General features: G+C 38.9%; 2 protein-coding genes across 3 annotated transcripts in view; both read left to right on the plus strand.

Annotated features, from left to right (window-relative positions):
• The window catches only part of Vwc2 (von Willebrand factor C domain containing 2), a 155,489-nt gene extending 149,169 nt beyond the window's left edge, over nucleotides 1–6,320 (plus strand). The window contains exon 5 of one of the 2 annotated variants that reach the window (XR_008217370.1): nucleotides 3,808–6,320. The gene's annotated coding sequence lies outside the window, so the exon portion shown is untranslated. The remainder of the gene's footprint in view (nucleotides 1–3,807) is intronic. The other variant, XR_008217371.1, reaches the window with a different exon arrangement.
• Nucleotides 1–16,599, plus strand: part of Spata48 (spermatogenesis associated 48) — a 231,351-nt gene that overhangs the window by 1,750 nt on the left and 213,002 nt on the right. The gene's annotated exons all lie outside the window — the stretch shown is intronic.

The raw sequence follows: 16,599 nt of genomic DNA on the forward strand, positions 1-16,599 counted from the left end.
AACTTGCCTCTTCTCTCTACATGAGACATGGCGAATTACAGTTTCAGTGTATGGGGCTCATTTTTCTTATTTCCCTTGGCAATAGGATCCCTACAGAATGGAAAATGGGTTCTCAAATTATTGCAGTGGAACAAATCATAAATGCTATGAGAATGTCAACAAATCTCATTCTTCTGCAGAGAAAGTGAACACAATGTGGTCTGGGGAATTACTTTGATATAAATCGTTGGACCCCACACTGTCTCAGGCACATTTCTGGGAGCTGGAGCTCAGTGGCTGTGATTGCATTAGAATAACTCACATCAACATAAGACAAACATGGATGAACCTTGGTTCTCTGCACTGCATATCCTAAGTAATGAAATTGGCATTATTATTTTTAATCGGGAACTGCTCCTCTTGCAGATCATTTAGACTTTCAGGTCTACACAGCTGATTCAGATCGATGCTTTTTTTTTCTTCCCTGTGTGCACAAAAGTCTGCTCCAGTTTTCAACAGTGCAACATAAGCTAGATAACTTTAACTGCACAATAACTCGGGGATAGTATGAGTTCAAGTTATTTGATTGCACAAGTCTCAACATTCAAATACACTTATCTTTTAAATGTCACAATTCTCTAAAGTTCTAATAGGCTAATTATTAGGGATTTAATCGAGTTAAAAAAAAAAGCAGCTGTGCTTACAAATTAATTACATGAACTTATTCCCAAAATCCCAACCTATGTTTAGGTATGAAAATTTGAGCTGCTCAAGTGAGCCACAGAATAGCTCCAGAAATAATCCAATATGACTTTTCAGAAGTTTACAAAGATAGATTGTTTCTTTTGGGGGTTCATCTGATGTTTTAGCTTTCTAAACATGGATCTTGTTTTCATTTGGTTGTTTGGGGATCCTAATTGAACAGATCAGCCAACCGCCCTCAGAACAGTTGTCTTTAAAATCAGCCTGGGGCTATGGACGGACACAGTCTTCTGTTAGCAGTGACTCTTGCCCAGACCCTTCTCCGAACTGTTCTAAGACTTTCCATTTCTTTTCAGTACTGAAAGACCTCAGAATGGGGTTCAAGAGGACATTAAGATGTATTGTTGGGAGTAAAGAATTTACTAGGAAAGTTATTAATGCTGTGGATAGGCAGACAGTTGGGAACAGCAAGACAGGGCCTCTGAGGAATGATCAGTCCCCAGTACCAGGCAGACAACATGACAGGGGTTCTGGAGAAAGGAAATCAGAATCCAAGCAGCAGGAGTGAGGGTCTCGTAGTTTTCTAGAGGTGGGTGATGTGCAGAAGAGCACAAGTCTCCAGCCAGGCTCTGATTCCTGTGCTGGAGGTAGGGAAATGGATGGGAAATGGGCTATGTGACCACCAATACCCCATTTGATGTAAACTCAGTCCCCAAGTAACAGTTCCTGGAACATGAAGTCTCTCAGCTAGAGACTCAGAGTGTCTTAGCTGGGCACCCGTAGGAGTTTGTCAAAGAGGAAGGCTGCTGCATGTACTGTGTTCTGGGCAGCAGTAGTCACTTTTCAATGACCAGCTCAAGTGTCATGACTTTTGAGGAGGATTCTGTCGTAAGTAAGGTAATTAGATTGCCATTGTAAGTCTCTGGCACAGCACTAATTTGGTGTCCTTTTAGCACATACTTTAAAAATTGTATCATAAGCTGAGAATGTAGGTGGCTAAGTGGAAGTGTGTTTGCCTAGCATGCACAAGGACCTCAGTTTTGCTTCCAGCATCACTAAAAGATAATTATACCAGTTAACAGCTGGGATGTACCTCAATGATAAATTGAATAATAGACATAAAGCAACAAAAACTGAATTGCTTCACATGTAGAACGCCCCAGTTCAATCTACTGTAGTATTCAAAAAGAAGTTTGTATCATAGCTAATAGTAAATTTTATGTGCTTTTCCTTTAATTCCTAACTCCCTTTCATTCACATTATGAGGCATTCACTTCAAGTATCATCTACTAAGTGTTAAGTTTGGTTTACTGAATCACATACAGTCCACTCTACCTGTGTATCGAACAGTGGTGGGAAGCTCCCACTGCTGTTTGCTGCCCTGTTTTTGTTTTGTTTTGTTTCGTTTGTTTTTCAGATTTCTAGCACATTTCCCACACTCAGGATACAGACCACAACCTCCCACCAATCAAATCCCTCACTGCTGTAATGGTTGAGGATGGATGTGACAATCAATTGCCAATTCTGATCAAAGTCAGGACAAACTGCTTTGATGTAAAAGTTCTAACACTGAAGAAAGCCTCTAATGAAAACATGATGATACTCACAATAAATGCAATCAAGTTTACAGCTTTGGTATTTCCTTGTTGATACCATTTTTAAATAAAAATTTCCTATCCTAGACTTTGTTTTAGGATTTTGAGTATTTCTGCATCTCTCTGTGTTTTTGTGTACTATGACTGAGTACTGCAGTTGGCTTCTGTGGACCTGTTATTAAATCAGTGATCTGAATTGTACACACAGAAACACAGTAGCTCCAAGTGTGCTGGAAAAAGGTCTAAAAGCGATGGCTGTTGATATTTCACCACAGTGTCAGACTGCACTCTCATTTGCAAAGCGTTTACTGTTTCTGCTTTACCACACACACACACACACACACACACACACACACACACACACACACAAACACAAATTGTAGGAAAAAAAAACCCCTAATTTAAATTCCTAATTGTTAGCTGAATTCCATCAACTTCTAAGTGATACTGACAATCAGGGTAAGAATATTCACTCAAAGATTCAGTAACATGAACATTTCAATGACAATGTGCTCTATTGCTGTGCCTAGTCACAGTTTATGATACATGAAATGCATACCTGGGATTCTATAACAAGGACATAAAACCCATAATATAGACACAGTGATAGCAAATACAATCAATGAATAAACCTGAAGTCATTTATTAAATTACTGTTGTGGTCTGTTAACTGAAAATAATTCTAAATATATCCCACTTTAGTTAGAATTCAATTCTTAGGAAGTAGAAATATTTCCCAATTTTATTAATATTTAAAAATATTTTATTTGCTCACTAACATTTACTATTTTTCTTCAATTTCTGGAATTTACATTTCAATTTGTTTCTAGATACATTTATGAAAATGTTCATTTCCCTATTCTCTATCATTTTACATTCTAAACTAAATGCAATTCTATTTTATTTTTGTTTGTCTATAGGGTTTTTCATTATCTTATTTATACTCCCAATATCACAAAAGTAGCCAGCACCGTCTCTACTCAGGTCATTCAGAAAGTTGAGAAGATGCCTAATGATTCAATCTAGTGAATGAATGGGCAAGAATTCAAGTTTGCTTTATGCCAGAACCCATGACACAAAGTCTTGTCATTCATGTTTAGACAAATTACCTCTAGAAATGAGACACCGTATCCAAACTGCTCTTTTACCTACCCCCAAGAAGCATAGGGAATGGACAGCACCATGCTCTCCTAATTCAGCTGTGCAGTCCTGACACTTCCCAATTAAGAGTCGCTCCTCACAAAGGTGTTAATGGCCTCATTTTCTATCTGCCACATCTTTTAATTTCTAATCAAACTGTTTCTAAATGTCTTGTTAAAATAGGTTTTCAAACATTAGTAGATTTTTATGGTTTTGTGTTGTACTGAGTTTATAAAATATGGCCAAATTTTATAACCCTTTCTGGAATGGTGACTTATTTTTCCTGCTGTGGTAAGATAGCTGACATAGACCATGTGAAGGATGGAAGATTTGTTTTAGCGTATGGCTTTACATGCTTTCTCTCATGCTTGCTTTGCTCCATGTGGCTCAGCAGACATCATGATGGTGGAAGGTGGTTGGGAAGGTTGTCATCTCCTGGCAGTGGAAAGCAAAGAAAGGAAGTGACGAGAAACGAGGTGTGATGGCCACAGGCATGCCTCCAGGAACCTACTGCTTCCCTCAAGCCTCTCAAAGTTGCCATCGGCTTCCAAAACAGTTTGGTGAAACATTTAACACATAAGCTTGCATCAGGAAGTAGTCAACATGTGAGCCTGTGGGGGACACTCCATATTCTAATCTTAATGAACCAGTATTAGCATTTTAGAACTAATGAAGAAAACTATCACTTATTAGCTGTCAATCCGTGGCAAATACTACATTTTCAAACTTTAAATTCTAGCATCTGCTATTATCACTTCTGCTGTGGGAAAATATCACACTGCAGGTGCATTGTGCAAGTCTCAGTGCTATCTCTGAGGTCAAATCCATCTGAAAGCCCAGAAAACCCACTTTCCTTATGAGTCATGGTCAAGGAAGGAAGGGGTAGTGCAGCTTCCACGCAGCTTTCCCCCTGGGGAGCAGCTGCTAGCCTTAGTCAGTCTTTCATTTCATTCCACATGTAATAAGTGCACTTTGGGTTCTGAATCCAGTTCAGGCCAGGGTGAGTAAGCAGTGTATAATCTTTGGCTCCTTAGACCACTTACTCCAGCATACTCCCTAAAGGCCTTAAATCAATGAAAATAAGTGATCATGCCACATGTCATTCTTAACTTTTACATTCAGGTCAGTACCTTACATCAGTATCATTTAAAAACAATGCTTTAGCTACCTTTTTATATACAGTAGGTAGTGGTAAAATTGGGAAGTTAACATTATATAGTAGCAATGGCTTATGAAAATTAAGTGCCTATTCAATACGTCTTGCTTGCTTTGTTTTTACTCAATCCTATGAAACTGTAGATTAATATAAACTCATTGCAAAGGCAGCCTGTCCATGTTACACACTGACAGGTTTGTAATTTTAAGTCTGTTAGTCATCACACAAAAACAACAATACAAATTCTTCCCAATCAAAATAATGACAGTGATTATGGAGGTAACTTGACTGGGATGGACCCTCCAGTACCAGGCAGGGTCCATGTCCATCAGTCATGCCCACATGTCTTTTTTATTTCTGGCCCAGGAATGTAATCCTGCTTACAATAAGTATGGCTTCAATAAAAGTGGTTGATAGAAAAATACTATTTTTATGTATCTTTTTGTAGGTTACATGTTAATTATAGCCAACTGATACATTAAAAATTCACACATATGTGTATATAATCCTTAAATCAGAAACAGAAAAGGATTTCTATTTAAGTCAAGACTAAATGTCTTTAAAATATACATAGTGGGTTTTTTTTGTACACTAAAGAATATAACTACAATTGAAAGGACAAATCCCATTATAAAGAGGGAAACAAGTGGTTACTTTTGGGGAATGGAGATGTTAAAATTTAGAGCAGTGCAGGTAATAAGTGGTGTGTTAAAATCCTTTAAACCATTGGCAAGAATCATTTGTGAAATTAAAAATATTAATACATACTGAGCCCCTTTGGTAAACAAACAAAAGCCTGTTTGGTGGGATGGGGTCAGGACTCAGCCAACAGACTAGAATTAGAAGGCGTCACGAGGTTTTCTCATCCTTGGCCTTGGTCTTATTGCACATTTACAAAATCAGTGCCTCCAGAAACAAGGCCAGGTCACTGTTATAGCGTCTGGACCATGAAGAGTCTTCATAATGTTTGTTGTCTCCTTGACTGGGTGTCTGAGTCTAGTCTGTCACTCAGCTTACCCAGTGCACATTACCTACCTCTTTGTAACTCAGTGTTCATCTGCAAAATGGGATGAGAGCACCAGCTCCTGAGAAGATTAAATGAATGAGTATTTCAAACATAGAATGAGATAGATGGAATTTATAAAGCACAAGTTATACATTAGCATTCATTAGCTAGAGAAGTGAAAAATATGAAGAGACTGAGATTTAAAAGTTTTAGAGATTCTAATTCAGTAAAAGTGAGTATGATTTACATAATATCCTATTTTTATCCATTCATGTGTTGTGTCTACCTGGAAAATGTTTTTGTATTACCATAATTTTATGTGGAACTAAATTTATACCATCAGGCCTACTTTGTATATGTTGTTGGATGAGTACATATGTGAGAAACTGATTTACAAAATAAATTATTTATTAAATGCATTTCCCACTCCCAGGTAGAGTCACTTTTAAAATGTTTCTCAGTCTGTTAAAACACTTTAAGTGAGGTCAATAAAAAGTACTATTAAAATACCCCAAATGCCTCAAATATCATTAATGTACATAAAGTATTTAAATACAGTCTTCAATATTGCCTCAAACATACATCATACTTTTACTTAGTATTCAAATAAATTATTGACAACAATTTACAGTGAAGTAGATCTACAATATAAACATGTCTGATGATACTGACTGTAATGAAGTGTTTTTACTTTGTCATTTCTAAAAGTAAATGTGGTGAACATTAAACCATATATCCAGAAGTCTGGACTAACAGTAGATCTCTAAACCTCACATGATTTTATTTCATCATATTTCTACTATGGCTTTTTGACAACATATATTGAACACTTTTCAAACATAAATGAGAAAAGCCTGGTGTAATGTGCCTGCCTGTAATCCCAGTACTCAGAAGGTGGAATAAGGAGAATCAGGAGTTCAAGGCCAACCATGGCTCTATGGAGAGTTTGAGGCCAGTCTGGACTACATGAGACTTGATAAATATAAAATTACTATGCTTTTTTTCAAAATGAAGAACTTCACATACCTTGGAAGATTAAGTAATTTAGAGTAATCATCCTGCAGAGGAAAAACTAATCTATAAAGACATTTTCTTGAAGTAACTGGAAAATTCAAAGCATAGGAGAAAAGTTATGAGACCAAGAGACTGGAATATGAAGCCAGATATTCTCTGCATTTTTGCCCTAAGTATGTTTCATGCTTGGAGTTATATGCTGAGAGGCCAAAGAACACATTTTGATATTTCATGGGATAAAAGTGTGGTCAAAGTACATTAAAGATGTGTCTTCAATGACCTCCCCATATTTCAGTCCATGGCCCCATGAGCTGCATGGTGTACAAGTAAACTGAAGCTCAGACAGGCCTCCCCTCAACAGCAGTTTACATCTGAATCTCTGGATTGCCAATGGAATATCATTACAGAATGGGTGGGTCAAGTGGCCCCAAGGTGGTTATGGCCTCGTACTCTTTTTTTAAGGAACTAGCATTGTCTCTGATCTGAACTTGACTTCAGACGTTTTTGAAGCACAACATCTCACAAGCTATCAAAGCTAAAATGGTGCAGAGGGTTACTGTGGGATGGTCTGTATGTCAAATGTGTTGCTGATTGGTCAATAAATAAATCACTGATTGGCCATTGGCTAGGCAGGAAGTATAGGTGGGACAAGGAGGAGAATAGAGCTGGGAAGTGGAAGGCTGAGGGGAGACACTGCCAGCCGCCATCAGGATAAGGAAGATGTAAAGTACCGGTAAGCCACAAGCCACGTGGCAAGGTATAGATTAATAGAAATGGATTAATTTAAGCTGTAAGAACAGTTAGCAAGAAGCCTGCCACGGCCATACAGTTTGTAACCAATATAAGTCTCTGTGTTTACTTGATCGGGTTTGAGCGGCTTGGGACTGGCGGGCGAGAGAGATTTGCCCTGACTGTGAGCCAGGCAGGAAAACTCTAGCAACAAATGGCGTCCAACGTGGTGGCAAGAGTTTCCACCTAAAACCTGAGAAAAAAGATTCTAAAACGGAGCTAAAAACAGTTCCTAATTGTTTCTCTCAAATGAGCGGCAGCTGCCGGTTTGAGCTACTGGCGGGTTGCTGGCGTGCGCGCTCGACCTGCAGTATGGCGGGAATGAAGTCTCTGCAAATGGCACATTAAGCTGCTTGATGGATTTAGCCTTTGCTAGTACAAAACAAAAAAAGAGGTTTCTGAGCTACATGCTGCTTGGATAAAAGCATAGACCCACGATAGCTCCCAGAGCTGGTGGTAAGCATACACCGCCATGTTGGGAAGCTGAGGTGGGCGGAGCCAGCAGCCACAGCTGCTACAGCTTAAAGCAACAGATTCATAATAAGACAGATTCAGATGTAATAGTTTAAAATGTGTGTAAAATATACGTAGGCTTAAAAGAGACAAAAAAAAAGGTGATATATACAGTATAGAAACAAATACATGGTTTAAAAAAAATAAAGTCTTTAAAGAGACAGTAAAATTAATATAAAAAATAAGCCACATAGAGATGACTATTACACAGAGAGTCTGGATTGTGTTGTCTTTGGGATTCTTAACTACAGAGAGATATTTGATTGTAAAGGAAGCTGAGTTAAACCAGTATGTATATTTTAAAGATACTTTGACTTCAAAATTTGGATATAAGGATATGTTGCTTTGGAAAAGAGTCTCTTTTGTTTCCACAGAAAGCAAGAGGCTATGGATTTGTTCCAGAGTAAGATACATCAGGTTTGACCAGCCAAGACCCCCTGAAAGGTCTCCGATGACACCATGGCCCAGATGATCCAACATCCAGAACCGTTTCAAGACAACTGGCTCAGATGATACAGCCTCACGGACTACTCCATGATCCTAAAATTTTCTTTGTTTCCCCAGAAGATACAGCGCCCCCCTCCAGCAGGAAGTAGTAAGAGAAGCTACGCCCAAATTCCCAAATATACCAAGCTGACTTTGGAGATGTGTAAAGGTTAAAACCTTCCTTTTTAAGAAAAGAAAAGGGGAAGTACTGTGGGATGGTCTGTATGTCAAATGTGTTGCTGATTGGTCAATAAATAAATCACTGATTGGCCATTGGCTAGGCAGGAAGTATAGGTGGGACAAGGAGGAGAATAGAGCTGGGAAGTGGAAGGCTGAGGGGAGACACTGCCAGCCGCCATCAGGATAAGGAAGATGTAAAGTACCGGTAAGCCACAAGCCACGTGGCAAGGTATAGATTAATAGAAATGGATTAATTTAAGCTGTAAGAACAGTTAGCAAGAAGCCTGCCACGGCCATACAGTTTGTAACCAATATAAGTCTCTGTGTTTACTTGATCGGGTTTGAGCGGCTTGGGACTGGCGGGCAAGAGAGATTTGCCCTGACTGTGAGCCAGGCAGGAAAACTCTAGCAACAGAGGGTTATGAGTCAATATGCACAAAGGAGCAGAAATAAGGAGCAATGGGAAGGGAGCCACAGGATCTCCTTAGGACAATCAGACCTGGAATAAAAAATAAATATGTTGTATTCAAAGGCTACAAGACAATGCTGGAAATTTCAGCAGTAGATTAGAAATATAAACCACCTAGCAAAATTTAAAATAATCTAGTAAGAATTTTGAAAAATGACTAAAATTAATGATTCTACTGAAAGGATTTGACAGGTTATCATTCAGAGCTTAATGCAATGGTGAATCTGAAGACAAGCCAAAGGCAAAACAGTCCAGGCAACGTATGAGTGTCATGCATGTGGTGAATACAGGAATCAGAAAAGCAGGGGCAGAAGCAGACGATAACGTCTGACAGTCTTTTAAAGTGGGTGAACAACAATCTACAGAAGAACTCCCAAGAAGCAGTCTTGCAATGAACCAGAAAAAGTGAGTTGAAAATGCTCAACATGTCCAGAAGAAACATCTACAAAAGTGAAATAATGATGTCAGCAGCTCCTATCAAAAGAAGCCATGGAATTCTAAAGGCAACTAAGCATCTGCAGCACATTAAAGGAAAAGGCGGCTGATACCGAGTGGCACATTCAGACAGGGGAGAGTGGCTGAAAATTCATATTTATTGGTAAGAAAGCCTTAGTCGTCATCTCCATTTACCTCTTCCATATGTCTAGTCTTTTTATGCATGGTGGTTCTGTGTATTTTAAAGAAAATTGTTTTCTTTTTTACTTGATGGATGTGGGTGTTTTGCATGCATGTTTGTTTCTGCACCATGTTGTAACTGCTGCTCTCAGATGTCAGAGGAGGGCATCAGATGCCCAGAGACTGGAGTTACAGATGGTTGTGAGCTACCAGGTGGGTGCCAGGAACTGAACCCAGGTCCTGCAAGAGCAATAAGTGCTGAGCAATAACCCCTGGGCAACCTTTCCAGTCCCAATTATTTCCCTTTTTAATTTTTTTCCTATTTATTTCTTTGAGGCGCACTATAGATGTGCGAAGGTGAGATGACAGCTTGTAGGAGTCAGTTCTTGCTTCTGTCATGTGGTGCCCCAGGATGGAACTCAGGTCATTAGACTTGGCAATAGGCACCTTTAGCCACTAGGCCATCTTGCCAGATGTACTATTTTTTTAATAGGACCACATTTATCATTTTGTTAGAATTTGTTTCTTCTACTGTCACTGAAAATGCTTTCTTCTGAAAAAAAATTCTTTGGTATTGCTTTTAGTAAATTTCTACTATGGTGAAGTCTTCCAGTTTTCATGTGAAACATCTTTATATCAATTTCTTCTTTTAAAAAAATGAGTCTATCAAATGATAAAGAATAAATCACCATTGGATATTTATAAGACAAGTATGTGCTATATAGGATACTTTCTTTTTTATTTTCTTTTTCTTTGGCGGAGGGAGTTTCGAGACAGGGTTTCTCTGTGTAGTTTTAGTGCCTGTCCTGGATCTCTCTCTATAGACCAGATTGGCCTCGAACTCACAGAGATCCACCTGGCTCTGCCCCCCCCCCCGAGTGCTGGGATTAAAGGCATGTGCCACCACTGCCCAGCTGATACTTTCATATTCAACTGATCCAACAATTAGGAGAAAACCATAATTTATAAAGGCCTGAGATGCATGAATCTGACTTAATGAACATGTTAAGTCTTCATGAAAAATCAGAATGCTAATGCTTCATGAGCACATGTGGATAATTTACAAGCAATGAATTGACACTGAGTCACAAGAAAGGCTCATTATAAAGAACTGACAGCACATAGATAATAAACCTTGATGACAGTCTGACTAAACTCTAACTCAACAAGAAGAACAAAAGTCAATAAGTGTTGATAATTAAGACACAATTCCAAATACCTCATAAGAAGATGTCAAAATAAGTTATAAATCTTCTATACCTGCTCAACAACAAAAAGGAAGAGAAACTATAAAAAAAATGAGGAATAGAGAAGACACTGGCATTAGAGTCTGCAGACAGAAGGAATATGGGAGCACTACATGATGGGAGACTTCTGCTTCTTCCAGAATAGAATGGGATTTGCTTCCCATACTTTCCTTGACTATTAAAATTTCTCGACTTGGCACAACAAAGAAAAGTGGAAAGATGGTGCCTGTGTTAAGACTTGGAACTCAAGGACACTATCAATAGTCTCAGATGATTAACCAGCCATCAGGCTCAGGGATAACAAGATAAATCAAAGGACAGGAAAAAGATGACCTGATGACAGGAAAGTCAAGCAGCTTTGTGATAGTCTACTGAGTGGACCAATGATCCTACATGTATGGAAACACGAAACAAGCCATGGGCTAGTCCAGCACTGGAAGAGGCAGCATTGTTGTCATAATGCCAAGGTTAGAGGTGAGGCTGCAAGAGCCAACACTGAAGACTGCAGAGCTTCTAAGGAACAACTAGAGGGTAACTGGATGAGAATTATCTGACAAAATATTTGATGTTAATAAAATTAACACCAGAACAGTTTGTTCTGGAAGCACATACTAAGCATATCAGGAGTTTACAGACAGTATCAAGGGTATTCAGACATGCTTAACAGTTTTTCTTAACGTTTTGTGGAATTATACAGAATTTAAATAAAGCCTCTTTTAATAAACTAAAGAACTCTGGAACACCCAAGAATCTGAGTGAACACGTGTTCTTCATTTATTACTGACACACCACACAAAAAAGCCTAGATAACAACACTGTCTGAAGACTGTGTTTTTCATTTTTTAACATAAGGGACTCACACTGTAGCCCAGTATAGCCTAGAATTACTTAGTCTAGGCTGGCCTCAAACTCATTATCCTTCTGCCTCAGCCTTTCAAGTATAAGGTTTCAGATAAACCACCATTACTGGGTAAAGAATGTTTTGTAAACTGTTTCTGTTTCACAGAGACGAGAACTGTGAAACAGACTTGTCAACTTGATGGATTTGAGTTTAACCATACAGACACTCCTCTATGTATGCCCATGAGGGCATTCCCCACAGGACTTTAAGATCCACTCTGAATGTGGATGGCACTATCTCATGGGCTGGGGTCTCTTACTGAATGGAGAAATTGAACCAAACACCAGCATTTCTCCATTTCCTTCTTGACGGAGGATGTAATACGATCAGCCAACTCACACTGCTGTCATCAGGACTTCCTCATTATGATGGACTGTACACTCCAACTGTTGCCCAAAATAGGCCCTCTTCCTTAAGTTGCTTTGTTAACTACTGTGTTACAGAGATGTAAAAAGTAACTAATACAGGAAATTGGTACCAAGAAATGAGGCTACTGTGATAAAACTGACTGTGTAGTTCTGGTTTGTGAGAATGAACATGGAAGCATTTGAAGCTACGTTCAAGAGATGCCCTCAAATGCTGAACTTGAAGTCCTACTCATAAGATTTCAGAGGGGGAACAAAGACTCTGTTGGGACCTTGACTAGAAGCCATTCATGTTATACTCTGCCAAAGAATCTGGTTTTATCCCGCCCATGTCCTAAGAACCTGAATGAAGCTGAATCAAAACTTAATGGGCGAGGACCAATGAGATGGTGCAGCCAGTTAAGGCACTTGTCGACAGATAATCTGACTTTGAGCCCTTGGACTCATAAAGTAAAAGGAAAGAACTGATTTCCACCAGTTGTCCTCTGACCAACACACACATGCCAGAGTATGCATATACCTACCTTCATCTTCACACAAAACAATAACAGAAGTTAAAAGCATACAATGGACTAATTTCTTTGGCGGGGGAAATTTTAGGACAACATAGCACTCAGGCTGTGGCACAGCTACTGATTCCAATTGTTATTCAGATCTATAATAAGATAGAACAGAAAGATTAAAATGTGCACAGATTCAGAACTGGTTAAAGTGCTGAGAATAACTGAGTGCTCACCCATGAATGGGACACCCATATCATTCTCTCTGAGGTTCAGTAAACATTGTGTATGGGAGCACAGAAAGAATATAATAGGCTGAAGGATGAGGATGGGTGCCGTGGAAGCCTGTCTTCTGGACATGAGTTATTATACTCATGAATTCACAGCAGCTGTGGTTATCTACACAACACTATACAAGATTTGGTCTGTCTATGTTCCATCATGGACTGGGAGGGTCATTTTCTTCATTAATGTAGACACTGGACAGTTTCCTGTGTTCCAATAAAAAATACCCTACCAATGTTCATGCAAGAAATACTAATTAAACTCAGTGGCATGAAAATGGGAGTAATACTTAATGAAAAGAAGAAGGGGTGCAATAGAAAGTCTGAAGAGAATAAGAGAGGGTAATGTAGGCTGTGTGTGATCAAAGTGCATTACATACACATGTGAAATTATCTAATAATAAACTATTTTTAAGTATGTGCATTCTGGAGAGGAAAGAACATGAGTAAGTTTAACGTTTTAGACAAGGTCGGAAGAAAGCTTCTTTAATTAAGTACATTCACATCATCAAAGAGAAACATACATCACTAGAAAGAGTTAAAAAAATGCCCTGAACACACACACACACACACACATACACACACACACACACACACACACACACACACACACACACACACACACACAAGATTACCACTTATGAAAACTCAAATTCATTTGAAAAGGGGGAGTCTATACTAGAGTTTCCTTGCTCCAGTGGCCAATTGTGAAAGTATTTCCCTGGAGTCAGCCTCAAAAGGACACTGAGCCTGCTACAAATGTGATCCAAGAAGGCTAAGCGACACCTCAATTTGGCAGCCTAACATGGCAGGATCATCCATATGGAACAATTTTTTCAGGCATCAAAGATGCAAAAATAAAGGGGTGAGTCTTGCCTCAAGGTTTAAGAAAGCTGCAGGGAATGTATGGTAGACTTAAAATTCCCAGCAAGGATGCCCTGGGAGGTCACTGTAGGAACCTGAAAGAGTAAAACCTAATTTTGCAATGGAGACCCCAGCATGCTAGAGATGCCAGGACTGTGAGGTATCTACCAAGACAAGCTGCAGGCCCAGAGCAGAACTGGCTCAAGGAAGAGAATGTGTGTGCTGTAGGCATCAGAGCCTGGGCTGCCTGAGACAGTGGAGCCCAGATGATGCCATCATAAGTCTGATGACAATTACAGAGCTACAGGGTTTGGTGTCTTCCCTGTTTGTTTTGATCTTCTTTCAGTCTGGCCTTTCCTTGATACTGCTCCATTACTCCATTCTGAAATAAAAATATTGAATATGTGCCACTGTATGTTGGAAGTATGCAACTTGATTTATGATTTTATATTAATACAGTTCATAACAAAGAGACTTTTCTGAGTCTCAAAGGATACTATGGACTTCTGAAAAGTGTTTGAGTCATTAAAGACAGCGGGAACTTTTATAGATTGACTACATGCATTTTGAATTATGTGACAAGAATGACTTTAGTGACTAAAGATAAAGTGTTACCATTTAAAGTGATGGGTTGGGTGTCAAGCTGGCAAGGGGTGGAGGTGTGATGGTTAATATTCATTTTCCACTGGACTAGATTCAGAATTACCAAGGAACGCTTCTGTGAGTTTTCTTTGAGGGTGTTTCAAGAAAGATTTAAATGGAGGAAGAAAAGACTCACCTTTAATGTGGGTGGTACCATCTCATGGGGGTCCTGGACTGAATTCAAAGGAAAAAATGAACTCTTCACCATCATTCCATTCCTCTTTGCTTTCTGGCTACAGAAGCAATGTAACCCAGCTGCCCCATACTTCTGAAAACCAAATTTCTCCCACCAGGGTAAATGCATCCTCAAACAGTGAGCCTAAACAGACCCTTTCTTAAGTTCCTTTTATCAAAATCAAGTGTTCTGTCACAGCACTGAGAAAAATCACTAATACATGTTATAGACAAAACAATCTATTCAATGTCCTTTTGATCTTAGACAATGATCCAGGTGAACTATAGCCTATTGTGAACATTATATATTGTCTGTTGAACACAACTATTCATTCAGTGATAATATTAAAACGTAGTAGCTATATTCAATGTAGATTACATTTGCCAGGCATGTGAAAGGGCTATTGAAATGACTGAATTAACCACATCCTCAAGTTTTGGAACAGTTTCAACATTCTACATGCTATTTGAAACATGTCTGCAGCCTGGGGAGAAGCCAAAAGCAAAGTGAGGAAGAAGTTATACCCAAGGTTTCACGGAAGTTTTCTGCAGAAACTGGCAGAAGTAGTCACTGCTATCAAGAGGGGCATGTGGATGGTAGAAGAAATGGACACCAATTATAGAAGATTCACAACAACTGAGTTATGATTAGATACTGTAACAAAAAATCTCTACCTGACATCTTCCTGAAGACCACTATGTCTACAACACTGTCAACAAGCACCAACATCTCAAGCCTTGTTCAGAGAGAAACTAATTAGTGTTACTACAGCACTTCAGTTGCATGATCACTAGTTTTCTATTGGTAAAGCATACTTAACATACACATTAATGGAATTAACTGAATATATTAATTCCCAGCTTCCCTAACAGTGTCAGTTGGTTAGAGACACTACTCCAAATAATGTAAAAGTCTTACAGAGAGTATTCAATTTATTCTCTTATTGGGATGAAAGGCAAACTAAGTGCCTGGAGACCCAACACTGGAAGGACATAACCCATGCTGGAGATGGAGGAGCAGAGAGGCCCTACAAGTGATGGAGGTCGGGATACACCATCTACGAGAGAAAAGTCAAGGCTCTGGGTAATGTGCAGGAGTGTGAAGTCAGAACTGACACTAGTCTTTAGTACTTACCTGCTGTGTAAAATTCCAGGCAGGTTATTAACTTATTTTGGCTTTTTCAGATTCTATGAAGTCAGAATTGTGATTAAAAGAGAGAGGCAAATTAAATAAGCACTCAGTAAACAATACAATCAGCCACAGTAGCAGCATTACCATGAGGAGATCTCAAACTCACTAATACTCAGGGGAACTGTTTCATCTATCAAATTAAATATTCTTAAGAATGGCGTCAGAGAGAATGCAGTAAAATATTTACTCTTTCCATGGTATCACTATAATTTGGGGAATTGTCCAGAAGATTAGAAATTCTAAGCCTACCAGTTTCTGCATATTTGATACAAAGGAGATTAGAAATCCCACGGAAGGCTCAGAAAGAAGATAACTATAGTGACACACACAACTGAGAATCTAGAAGCAACAGAAATAGCCCACAACTAGAATGCTTAACCATTTCATCATATTTTTGCTGAAATAAGTGAAATACTATAGCCATTAGTTCTACATGAACTTGGTAAGTCAAATAGCTTGGAAAAACGCATACTAGTAAGAGAAATGTTCCCTAAGGGTAAATATGGAAAGTTTACCAAAAAGCTAACATTACTGATAGCTGAGTTCTAAAACTGTTTGTTAACTTCCTCATCTGGTGTTCTTTTTACAACACCCTTATAGTGAGTGCTTTATCAATGAGGATCATTTATCTGTAACAGAAAACGTAACTAGCTTATATACAATGAATGTCCTACATCATAGAACTGTGAAGTGCAGGGCAGGCTGGGGTGCACAATTAACAACGGCAATGATGCAGTGACATCCTTGGAGGCCCAGTTCTTATCTCTACTCTGTCCTCAGCAAAAG

Source organism: Peromyscus californicus, unplaced genomic scaffold (genome assembly GCF_007827085.1).
Source record: "Peromyscus californicus insignis strain IS unplaced genomic scaffold, ASM782708v3 Scaffold_13__1_contigs__length_99412109, whole genome shotgun sequence".
In the NCBI taxonomy this organism is placed as follows: domain Eukaryota; kingdom Metazoa; phylum Chordata; class Mammalia; order Rodentia; family Cricetidae; genus Peromyscus; species Peromyscus californicus.